This window comes from Carcharhinus amblyrhynchos, chromosome 3, assembly GCF_965287045.1.
Source record: "Carcharhinus amblyrhynchos chromosome 3, sCarAmb.v2.hapA, whole genome shotgun sequence".
Taxonomy (NCBI): Eukaryota; Metazoa; Chordata; class Chondrichthyes; order Carcharhiniformes; family Carcharhinidae; genus Carcharhinus; species Carcharhinus amblyrhynchos.
This window is the reverse complement of record NC_137326.1, coordinates 5,691,044-5,703,381: the sequence shown is the minus strand read 5'-3', so window position 1 is coordinate 5,703,381 and position 12,338 is coordinate 5,691,044. Positions and strand designations below refer to the sequence as shown.

Genomic DNA, 12,338 nt, shown 5'->3' with positions numbered 1-12,338 from the left:
TAAATGTTGCTAATGTATCTGCTTCCACCACTTCCTCTGGCACCACATTCCAGGCACCCACCACTCTCTGCGTGAAAAACTTCCCCGCAACATCTCCCATAAACTTTCCCCCTCTCACCTTGAACCTGTGCTCCCCTTGTCATTGACACTTCCACCCTGAGGAAAAAGCCTCCGACTATCCACCCTGTCTGTGCCTCACATAATTTTGTAGACCTCTATCAGGTCTCCCCTTAGCCCCCATCTCTCCAGTGAAATCAATCCTAGTTTATTCAAGCTCTCCTCATAATCAACGCCCCTCGAGACATCCTGGTGAACCTTCGTTGCACTCTCTCCAAAGCTTCCACGTCCTTCTGGTCGTGTGGTGACCAGAACTGCAGGGCAATATTCCAAATGCAAGGTTTTATATCGTTACAACATGATTTCCTGACTATTGTGCTCAATGTCCCAGCCGACGAAGGCAAGTATGCCACGTGCCTTCTTAATCACCATGGCTACTTTTAGGGATCAGTCGTCCAAGGATTATTGTGAACGCTGCCATTCTCGGGGGTTGGCTTTCTCCTCCGAGAATATAATTGTCGCGCTGGCAAGACATCGATTTCGCCTTTTCCCAAAGGCGCGAGTTCTGTCAGCTGACTACATCAATAAGTCGCTAAATTTATTGGCCAACTTGGTTGCTGTAGCGGGTTGAGGGTTAAGAGGGGGGTCTGAGGTAATGTTTTCTTAAAGATATTGCCTCCTTGAACCGTGCAGGTTTGTACTCTGCCGCGATTGGGAGTGTAGTTACCACGGCGAACATCGAGGCCTAACAAGAGAAATAAAATCAGGCCTTTATTAGAGGTTAAAGAGAGGAAATCCTCAGAGAGAATCATTAGGGTAATGAAAGTCATTAACAGAGACACATTGGAAAAGGCTGCATTTTTGGCAGCAATTTGGAGTTATTTTCATTTCTTTTTTTTCCCTTCCTTATCTTAAATCATCTTTGATACAATCTTGGGAATTAGAATTAGCTAAAGTCGGAGTCCAGCCAAGAGTGAAGTGAACACATTGCTAGTTAATATGATAGTCTATTAATTTTGAACCTTACAATTGAGAATGATTTAGTGAAATGCAGTGAGAAGTCTGTAGTGTCCAATGTATGACAGTAACAGATATTGTCAAGAGGAATTTAATAGTGCTCGCAAGACGCCAGTTCCTGCTGCAACATTTGGTTGGAATTGGAGGGTGGTGCTGTAGCTTACATCATCAGAGTTCATTAAAAAAAGATTAAAATGTTAATTTTGCTTACTCGCAGCTCCTGTCTGGTGAAGCCTATCGACATGCAAGGAAATGGATCTTTAGGTTGCGTTGAGAGAGGAGGAGGTCGGGGGGAAGGATAGAGGGAGAGATTGCACCGAGAAAGTCCACTTTCACCCCAAACTCAGCTACATCATAGAATCGCTACAGTGCAGAATGAGGCCATTCTGCCCATCGAGTCTGCGCCAACAACAATCTCACCCAGGCCCTGTCCCCATAACCCCATAGAAAGGTTAGTAGGACGAGAGGGCACAGCCTCAAGATAAGGGGGGGCAGTTTAGATCGGAGTTGAGGAGGAACTTCTTCACTCAAAGGGTGGTGAATCTCTGGAATTCTCTGCCCGTTGAAGTGGTGGAGGCTGCCTTGCTGAATATATTTAAGTCACGGGTAGATAGGTTTCTGATAGACAGGGGAATTAAGGGTTATGGGGAGAAAGCGGGAGTGCCGGAGGATTGGAAAACGGCTAATGTTACGCCGTTGTTTAAGAAGGGTGCCAGGCAAAAGGCGGGGAATTACAGGCCGGTTAGTTTAACGTCTGTGGTAGGTAAAATGTTAGAATCCGTCATTAAGGAGGAAATTGCGAGGCATCTTGAAGGGAATTGCTTGATAGGGCAGACGCAACACGGTTTCATTAAAGGGAAGTCGTGTCTGACAAATTTACTGGAGTTCTATGAGGATGTGTCTAGGGCGGTGGATAGAGGAGAGCCGGTGGATGTGGTCTTTCTGGATTTTCAGAAGGCGTTTGATAAGGTACCTCACAAGAGGTTACTGCAGAAGGTCAGAGGACATGGAGTTGGGGGTAGGGTGTTAGCGTGGATAGAGGATTGGTTGTCAAATAGGAGGCAGAGAGTGGGGGTCAATGGGTGCTATTCGGATTGGCGGATGGTGACTAGTGGGGTGCCCCAGGGGTCGGTGCTGGGGCCTCAGCTATTTACCATTTATATAGATGATCTGGAGGAGGGAACCGAGTGTAGGGTGTCGAAATTTGCTGATGACACCAAGATTGGGGGAAAGGCAAATTGTGCGGAGGGTGTGGAGAGTCTGCAGAAGGATCTAGATAGGCTGGGCGAATGGGCCAGGAAATGGCAAATGGAATTTAATGTTGGCAAGTGTGAGGTGGTCCACTTTGGTAGGAAGAATGGTAGGAAGGACTATTACTTACGTGGCGAAAAACTGCAGCAGGCGACGGTGCAGAGGGACCTCGGGGTCCTTGTGCATGAGTCGCAAAAACCCAGCCTGCAGGTGCAGCAGGTGGTCAGGAAGGCGAATGGGATGCTGGCCTTCATAGCGAGGGGGATTGAATATAAAAGTAGGGAGGTCTTGCTGCAGCTGTATAGGGCATTGGTGAGGCCGCAGCTGGAGTACTGTGTGCAGTTTTGGGCGCCGCACCTGCGCAAGGATATTTTGGCCTTGGAGGGAGTGCAGAGGAGGTTTACTAGGCTGATACCGGAGTTGAGGGGATTGAGCTATGAGGAGAGGCTGAATAAACTAGGCTTGTACTCGTTAGAGTTTAGAAGAATGAGGGGAGATCTCATTGAGACGTATAAGATGATGAATGGGATGGATAGGATAGAGGTGGAAAGACTCTTCCCGCTCAAAAAAGACAGTAGGACTAGGGGGCACAGCCTCAAGATAAAGGGGGGGCGGTTCAGAACGGAGTTGAGGAGGAACTTCTTCACTCAAAGGGTGGTGAATCTCTGGAATTCTCTGCCCGTTGAAGTGGTGGAGGCTGCCTCGCTAAATATTTTTAAGAAGCGGGTTGATGGGTTTTTGATAAGAGAGGGGATTAAGGGTTATGGGGAGAGGGCGGGAAAGTGGAACTGAGCCACGACAGATCAGCCATGATCTTATTGAATGGCGGGGCAGGCTCGAAGGGCCAGATGGCCTACTCCTGCTCCTATTTCTTATGTTCTTATGTTCTTATGTTCTTAAGTGGAACTGATCCACTTCAGATCAGCCATGATCTTATTGAATGGCGGGGCAGGCTCGAAGGGCTAGATGGCCTACTCCTGCTCCTATTTCTTATGTTCTAACCCCCTATCTTTACCCTGATAATCCCTCTAGCCTACACATCTGGGGACACTAAGGGGCAATTTAGCATGACCGATGCACTAAACGCGCACATCTTTGGATTTTGGGAGGAAACTGGAGCACCCGGACGAAACCCAAGCAGACACAGAGAGAATGTGCAAACTCCACACAGGCAGTGACCCGAGCCGGGAATTGAACCCGGGTCCCTGGCGCTGTGAGTCAGCAGTGCTAACCACTGTGCCACCATGGCACTCCAGGCACATACCCTGCGGATGGAGCATGTCTTTCCACCGAATTCACGTCAGGAGTGAAACAGAAAAGGACAGAGATGGGAGCAGGCACGCAGCAAATTTGCAACCCATCTGGGGAGAGTCGGGTCAGTAAACAGGGAACGCAGGTTTAAGATAGGTGGCAACAAATAAAAGGCCGTGGGAAGATGAGGAGAATGTTATTCTGCTGTGAGTTTGTTGTGAGCTGGAAAGCACCGTCTGAATGAAGCGGATTTAATAGGAGCTTTCAAAAGGGAATCGGGATAATGGGCGGGGATTTTTCAGCCAAGCTAGTCCCAAGACTGGAAAACCCTATCCAAGATCAGTGGACCATTGCATGGTCTGTCACCCTGCCCAGTACGATTCCCATGGTGGGCGGGATGGGGAAACTCAGCCCAATGTGTCAGAAGGTGGGGAGGGGGAAACCATTGAGAGGCGAGGCCTGGAAAGGGCTGGCATTGGTGCGATGGGTCAAATGGCCTCCTGTGCAGCAGGTCTCTACAATTCGATGATGTAACCAGTCCACTTGCCGAAATGTTAAACGTAATAAACTGAAACTTTTCAGAGTTCTTATCGATTATCATAGAATCATAGTCAGTGCAGAAAGAGGCCATTAGGCCCATTGAGTCTGCGCAGACAACAATCCCACCTGGGATCGATCCGCATAACCCCACACACTTACCTTACAAATGTCCCTGACTCTAAGGGGCAATTTAGCAGGGCCAATTCACCTAACCAGCACAACTTTGGATTGTGGGAGGAAACCGGAGCACCTGGAAGAACCCATGCAGACATGAGGAGAATGTGCAAACTCCACACAGACAGTCACCCAAGCCAGGAATTGAACCCGGGTCCCCTCTGGTTTCTTCCCACACCCCAAAGATGTGCAAGTTGGGTGGATTTGCCATGCTAAATTGCCCCTTAGTGCCCCAAGATGTGCAGGTTAGATGGATTAGATATGTGGGGTTATGGGGATAGGATGGGGGAGAGGGCCTGTGTGAGATACTCTGTCAGAGAGTCAGTGCAGACTCAATGGGCCGAATGGTCTTCTTGCGCACTGTAAGGAATCTATGGTCAAACCAGGATTCCACCTTCCAACATGGGGTAGTGAAGGATCCCTGGTAGGATTCACACCCCTGGACTCCCCGACACTTTCCCCACTCCTTTCACCTCCCAAATCCATCCCCACAAGTGCCATTACACCACCACGACTGATTACACCGAGCTATACACGTTTAATTCAAAATCAAGTTGCACAAGACTGAATCCTACAAACTGCCAGACGGGAATTGAAGTAAAAGCTCTGGGAAAACGCTGCAGTTGCCAGCCAGAATATCGAGAGGAGAAGTGATGGAAAGGAACAGATTTATCTGCTCTCCAAGGTACAGACCCCTCCGCCAATGATGAATGGTTTCTCCCAGTTCCTGTCCTGATTACTGCCCAGGTTGTCATGAGAATGTCGCAAATGTAATCAAGGAAATTTTATAATCCACTAAATGAATTCCACAATTAGCCGCCTTTCATGTCAAATGTTAATATCTGATTGTAATACACACACACACACACACACACACACACATACATGCCAAAGCACCCCTCCCCCACTCGATGTGGGACAATTACAGACAAGCCTGGATTATCAGATCATTGCAACATCCCTCACAAACTGTAATAGCCCGACTGCTTGTTTCTCCCTGGACTGACTTTACACTCCACATCCAGCAGGTCTGAAGGCATGAGAGGGGGGCATGTAAAATCCAGGCCATGGTCTGCTGTACCCGTTCCCCCCCCCAACCTCCCAACCCCAATCCTGTCTAAACCTTTAGGGAATGGGGAGAAGTGGAAGCGTTGGATAACCCACTCACCCTACTGACACCAATTAGTGCCCATTTAAGTGCCCCCACTGCTATTTGACCTGGGCAGGGCTAGCATTGGGCAGAGGGTGCAACCGGCACCCCCGTTGGGAGGCCCCTGTGCCCATCGGAGGCAGCCCAGGCCACACCCCACTTTAACTCTAACCAGCCCTCCCCGCCCACCCAACCCGACCCCAAAAACCCTCACATCCCTTCCCGGGACATGCCAACCTGGCCCTAGGTATACCCTGATCCCATCTAAAAGTCCAACTGCACTGCAGCAAGCTTTCCTCTGGGATTGCATGTGTGGAGTTTGTACTTTCTCCCCGTGTCCGCGTGGGTTTCCTCCGGGTGCTCTGGTTTCCTCCCACGGTCCAAAAGATGTGCCCGTTTGGTGGGTTGGCCATGCTAAATATACAGTGTTACATGGAAATGGATTAAGCTATCTGGCACCTCAAGCCATTCAATAAGATCATGTCTGATCTTTCCGTGGAGTGTGGGCAGCACGGTAGCACAGTGGTTAGCACTGCTGCTTCACAGCTCCAGCGACCTGGGTTCGATTCCTGGCTCGGGTCACTGTCTGTGTGGAGTTTGCACATTCTCCTCGTGTCTGCGTGGGTTTCCTCCCACAGTCCAAAGATGTGCGGGTTAGGTTGATTGGCCGTGCTAAATTGACCCTTAGTTACTGAAAAAAATCGCCCTATCGTCACACTCCGGTGCCTGTTTGGGTACACTGAGGGAGAATTTAGCATGGCCAATGCACCTAGTCTGCATGTCTTTCAGACTGCGGGAGGAAACTAGAACTAGTGGGAATGGCCTCGAAATAAGAGAGAACAGATTTAGGACTGAGTTGAGGAGGAACACCTTCACACAAAGGGTTGTGAATCTGTGGAATTCCCAGTGAAGCAGTTGAGGCTACCTCATTGAATGTTTTTAATACAAGAATAGATAAATTTTTGAACAGTAAGGGAATTAAGGGTTATGGTGAGCGGGTGGGTAAGTGGAGCTGAGTCCACAAAAAGATCAGCCATGACCTTATTGAATGACAGAGCTGGCTCGAGGGGCCAGGTGGCCTAATCCTGTTCCTGGTTCACATGTTCTTATAAACCGGAGCATCCAGAGGAAACCCACGCAGACATGGGGAGAACGCGCAGACTCTGCACAGACAGTGACCCAAGCCGGGAATCGAACCCAGGTCCTTAGCGCTGCGAGGCAGCAGTGTTAACCACGTAGGCTATTTAACATTGTAATGTGATCATTAAAACCCACCTGTGTGTGGGATGCAAATTATTGAACATGGAGTGATAATTTGCACTCTAAGCAAAAAGAAATTATGAGACTTGTTAAATTCTGGGAATAGAAATGTTACAAGGAACCATAGAACCCTATGGTGCAGAAAGAGGCCCTTCGGCCCATCGAGTCTGCACCGAACACAATCCCACCCAGGCCCTACCCCCCATATCCCTACCTATTACGCCCACTAATCCCTCTAACCTACGAGACTGACTGACTGAGCTCTAAGCTAAGGTTCGAGACCCGGTAGAAAGTCAATGTTCAAATTTTTGCTTTTCAGTTATTTCTAAAACGCGATCAAAATCCTGCAGAATCCAGTCCTGAGTTTACTCTCAGCCGCAGACAGTCAGCGTGCGGTGCACTTCCAGACGTAGCCCTCCTGCTCCCCACCAAGATGATTCAAGCAGCTGCGCTTCCCCCTCAGGCAAGCCCTCCCAAACAAGGCCCAACTCAAAGGCCAACCAGCAGAGGAATGTCAACAACTGGACTCCAGCGATTGGGGAGGGGGGGGTGGGTTGCTGTAAAGCCAACAAACTCTAGGGCAGCTCCGAACCGATCATCTTCAAACAAAGCTCTGTTCTGAACCGTTATTAGCTTCTTTTCGTTAAAAAAAAATGCTGCCATGGTTCACATCCCTTCATGTGGCAACCCACTATTTAGCTATTGTTTTTTTTTCCATTACTGGGATGTAAACATTGCTGAGAAGGGTGACATTTTTTTGCCAATCCACACTGATTCTCCCCGAGGATGGTGATGGCTAGGGTTTGGAATCTCCACAGCTGTTCTCCATTCCCCAAGAATTAAAGACTAATCTCCAGGACATTGCGCAAAAATGCTGGGAGGAGAAAAATCGAGAGGGTGTTTCAGAAATGCATGTTGCTCTCAGTTTCCTCGACTTACGAGTTGTAGAGATGTATTTTCTTCATTTATTCACTTATGGGATACGGGCGTCACTGGCTGGGACCAGCACTTAATGCTCTTTCAGATGGTGTGATCAGCCGCCATCTTGAACTGGCAAAGCAGAATCAAGGACCCCACACCTCCCGGACATACGCTCTTCCATTCGGGAAAAAGATACAAAAGTCTGGGAGGTCACATATCAACCGACTCACGAACAGCTTCTTCCCCGCGGCCATCAGACTTTTGAATGGACCAACCTCACCTTAAGTTGCTCTTCGTCTACACCCTAGCTATGACTGTAACCCTACATTCTGCAATCTCTCCTTCCTTTCCCTGTCTGTGTAGTGCACAAGAAGCAATACTTTTCGCTGTATACTAAAACATGTGACAATAATAAATCAAATCAAATCAGGTGGAGGTTGACAAGTCTCGCTGACAAGCCTGGAATTCCAAAGAAGACATTCAGAGTTGGGTGTGGTACAGGACAGGGCCAAGGGGCTGAATGGTCTCTCCTGGTTCTCTGTACCAACACAGCCCGTGGATGGTAGAGGTGGTCAGTGCAGTACGTGTAACAACATTACTGGTGTGAGCAGAGAAGAGGATTAAAAAAGCTTAACATGCCTAAAGTTATGTGATGATACTTTCAAAATCACTTTCAGCCTCATTGCGCTTTTATTCCCAAAAGGATTTCATTATTTCCGGAACGGGCTCTGGATTATTTACTCCAAAAGCTTCGCAGAATCTCTCTCTCTCTCTCTCTCACACACACACACACACACACACACACATACACACACACATATACACACACGCAAACACACACACAAACACTCTTCAGAAATATTCAAAGATGCTGTGTCTTTCTCTGAATAATCCATATTTAATGCTCATGAATATTCCAAATCAATTTACTCAGTCATCAACTCTTGTGTAATTGGTCTGACTTCGAAATTGAATTCATCAAGATACAAAAAAAGAAATTCTATTAATTTTAAAAGAAGGAAAACATAACTTTAATTTAAAAAGTTGAACGAAGAGAATGTACATAGTTGTGTTAAAGTAGGCGTGAGAGAGACCTATTCATAGTTTTGGAAAGATACAAAGACCGGAAAGGAGACACCAACAATAGAACAGGAGACCATTCAGTCCCTCAAGTCTGCTTCTGCTGTTCAAAAAGAAGAGATCTGCGTTAATATAGCACCTTAAGGTTTAAAGTTTATTTATTAGTCACAAGAAGGCTTACATTAACACTGCAATGGAGGTGCTTTGAAAATCCCTTAGTCGCCACACTCCAGTGCCTGTTCGGGTACACCGAGAGAGAATTTAGCACAGCCAATTCACCTAATCCACATGTCTTTCAGACTGTGGGAGGAGCGTAGACGAGTAAGGGGAGATTTGATTAAGGTGTATAAGATTTTGAAGGGTATAGATAGAGTGAATGCAAGCAGACTTTTTCCACTGAGGCTAGAGGAGAAAAAAAACCAGAGGGCATGGGTTAAGGGTGAAAGGAGAAAAGTTTAAAGGGAATATTGGTGGGGGGGGTGGAATTCTTCACGCAGAGAGTGGTGGGAATGTGGAATGAGCTGCCGGGTAAAGTGGTAAATGCAGGGTCACTTTTAACATTTAAGAAAATCTTGGACGGGTTCATGGATGAGAGGGGTGTGGGGGGATATGGTCCAATGCAGGTCAGTGGGATTAGGCAAAAAATGGTTCGGCACAGACAAGAAGGGCCAAAAGGCCTGTTTCTGAGCTGTAATTTTCTACAGTTCTATGAAACCGGAGCACCCAGAGGAAACCCATGCAGACATGGGGAGAACATGCAAACTCCATACAGACAATGACCCAAGTTGGGAATCGAACACGTGCTAAACCACTGTGCTGGCTTTTCAAGCGCAGGAACTCTCAGAGCAGTTTACAGCCACTGAAGTACTGTTCAAGTGTGGTCACTGCTGGAAACTTTGGCAGCCAATTTGTGTCCAGCAAGCTCCCACAAACCGCAACGCAGGAATGGCCAAATCGTCTGTATTTGATCAATATTGACCAGAGCATTAGGGAGAGATAGCAGCAGGGGAATCTTTTATTCCCTCCTGAGAAGGAAGAAGGGGCCTCAGTTTTAGCATCTCATCCAAAGGCAAAACCTCTGACAGAGCAGCACTGAAACCACACTTGAAAAGTATTTCAGTGGCTGTAAACTGAGGCCCAAGCCCTGAAGTGGGATTCAACCTCAGAACCTTGTAACTCAGCGACAACAGTGCTACCAGCTGGCACCACTCTTACGTTATGGTTGGTCTGTACTCAACATCAACCCTCCGATACTTGAATCAATTGGCCCGGCCTTTTAGTACCTCTACAGTACAGAACAAGGCCATTTGGCCCATCAGGTCTACAATAACTTCCTGATGCAGATTCCAACTCAGACCCTATCTGCGTAACCCCAAGTATTTATCCCACTAATCCCCCTAACCTACACATCTTGGGAAACTTAGGGGTTATTCATCATGGCCAATCCACCTAACCTGCACATCTTTGGAGTGTAGGGGGAAACCGGAGCACTCAGAGGAAACTCACACAGACATGGGGGGGAAAGTGCAAACTCCACACAGACCCAAGGCCTGAATTGAACCCGGGTCCCTGGCACTGTGTGGCAGCAGTGCTAACCACTGTTCCACCGTGTCGCCCCTGAATACAAAATGTCCCGAGGTGAATCACAATGTGAGGATATAGATGCTGTGGTGTGGTTGAGTTGGGAGGTTTATGCTTGTAATCTTTCACTCTGTAAATAAATGCATGTATCATCCTTCGTCAATCACTCTCCAGCATATCACTTCCCTGACGTCTTTGAGGCTTTTACCCATCAACCCGCTTCTTAAAAATATTTAGCGAGGCAGCCTCTGCCCGTTGAAGTGGTGGAGGCTGCCTCGCTAAATATTTTTAAGACGCAGGTTGATGGGTTCTTGATAAGAGAGGGGATTAAGGGTTATGGGGAGAGGGCGGGAAAGTGGAACTGAGCCACGACAGATCAGCCATGATCTTATTGAATGGCGGGGCAGGCTCGAAGGGCTAGATGGCCTACTCCTGCTCCTATTTCTTATGTTCTTATGTTCTTATGTTCGCAGGCGGTTAGACAGGTAAAGTAAAGTCGCCACAGTCCGGAGGCTGTATTCATTCGTGCGACATGGGCATCACTGACTGACCAGCGTCTATTGCCCATCCAAGGCTGCCCTTGAAAGGCAGTTGAGGGTCAACCACATTACTGTGGCTCTGAAGTCACATATAGGCCAGACCGGCTAAAGATGGCAGGTTTCCTTCCCTAACAGATGGGTTTTTCTGACAATGGTTTCATGGTCATTAGTAGATTCTTAATTCCAGATTATTTTTAAACTGAATTGAAATTCCATGGCAGGCTTTGAACCCGGGTCCGCAAAGCATTACTAAGTTTCTGGATTAATAGTTAAGCAATCGCCTTTCTTTTGAGGGAGAGAGCTGACTAGTGCTGATTCTCCTGCTTTTCCCCATAACCTTTGATTCCTTCGCCAATCAAGAAGCCATCTATTTCTGTCTTAAATACACTCAATGACCCGGCCTCCACAGCCTTCTCTGGCAATGAATTCCACTAATTCACCACTCTCTGGCTGAAGAAATTCCTCCCCATCTCCGAACTAAAGGGTTGTCTCTTTACTCTGAGGCTGTGCCCTTCGATCCCAGTCTCTCCGACTAATGGAAACATCTTCCCCACGTCCACTCTATCCAAGCCTTTCATTATTCTGTAAGTTTCAATGAGATCATGGAATGGTACTTATGGAATTTTATATCAATAGAGACTGGTGTATACGGATGTGAGGAAACAGAAGAAAGAATTTTAAAGAAACATAAATCCTGCGTTCATCTTCCTCTTTTTGCTCCACTTTAGAAGGAGGACATTTTGCCCAAAAACTCCATGCCAGGGTTTCTGCACCAGACCTGCCTCCTTCCCAGCCTACTCATCTCACCCCCATCGGCACAAAGATTCTCTTCCACCTTCTTCCGTCAGGAAAAACATACAAAAGTCTGAGGACACGTACCAACCAGCTTCTCCCCTGCTGCCAACATACATCTGCATGGACCCATCTCACACTAAGTTGATCTTTCTCTCTACCCTAGCGTTGACTGTAACACTACATGCTGCACTCTCTCCTTTCCATCTCGATGAACGGTATGCTTTGCCTGTACAGCGCGCAAGGAACAATGCTTTCCACTGTAAGCTAACACATATGACAATAACAAAACAAATCAAAATCAAATCTTTCCTGCTGCCATCAGACTTTTGAGTGGGCCTACCACGCTTCAAGTTGATCTTTCTCCACACCCTAGCTATGACTGTAACACTACATTCCGTAAACTCTCCTTTCTTTCTCCATGAACGGTATGCTTTGTCTGCATAGTGCAAGAAACAATACTTTTCACTGTTTGCTAATACATGTGACAATAATAAACCAAATCAAATCAGCATATCCTTCAATTCCTCTATCTCTCGTGATGTTTATCCCGCATCCCTACAAATGTATACAGACTTTTCACCGCGACTGCTCTCTATGGCGGCGGGTTCCACGTACTCACCACCCTGGATAAAGAAATGTTTCCTGAATTCCCCATTGGGTTTATTAGTGGCTGTCTTACATTTATAAATCATCACAATGCAATGGCAGGTAAAGTATATATA

General features: G+C 47.3%; 1 protein-coding gene across 2 annotated transcripts in view; it reads right to left on the bottom strand.

Annotated features, from left to right (window-relative positions):
• LOC145363348 (plexin-A1-like) overlaps positions 1-12,338 on the bottom strand; it is a 506,974-nt gene that overhangs the window by 335,619 nt on the left and 159,017 nt on the right. The gene's annotated exons all lie outside the window — the stretch shown is intronic.